Source organism: Lycium ferocissimum, chromosome 12 (assembly GCF_029784015.1).
Source record: "Lycium ferocissimum isolate CSIRO_LF1 chromosome 12, AGI_CSIRO_Lferr_CH_V1, whole genome shotgun sequence".
Lineage (NCBI taxonomy): Eukaryota > Viridiplantae > Streptophyta > Magnoliopsida > Solanales > Solanaceae > Lycium > Lycium ferocissimum.
In genome coordinates this window covers 49,673,775-49,674,109 of record NC_081353.1, presented here as the reverse complement: position 1 = coordinate 49,674,109, position 335 = coordinate 49,673,775, and positions in this window count along the sequence as shown.

The following is a 335-nucleotide window of genomic DNA, read 5'->3' as shown; positions in this document are numbered from 1 at the left end:
AGAGTTGGAACGAAGGTACCAAATTGCGGACTAATTTCCAACAAAGTGAAGGCGGCTAGAATTGCAAATCCACCAAAGCTACTTCGGATTGTTGCAAAATCACCAACTCCACCAACAATATTATAATTGCAAAATTAATAATTGAAACTATAATAAGACTTTATAATATTTAATTGAGAGAAATTTAAAGTGGTTAATTGTTGCAAAGTAACTATAATTGAGAGATTGAGAGAAAGAGAAGAGTGAATTGGTGTAGATTAAAATGGAAATGGAGAGAGGTTTATATAGGGGTGGGGGATGGGTTAAAGTGTTAAAAAAAAAAAGTTTGGGAGGTT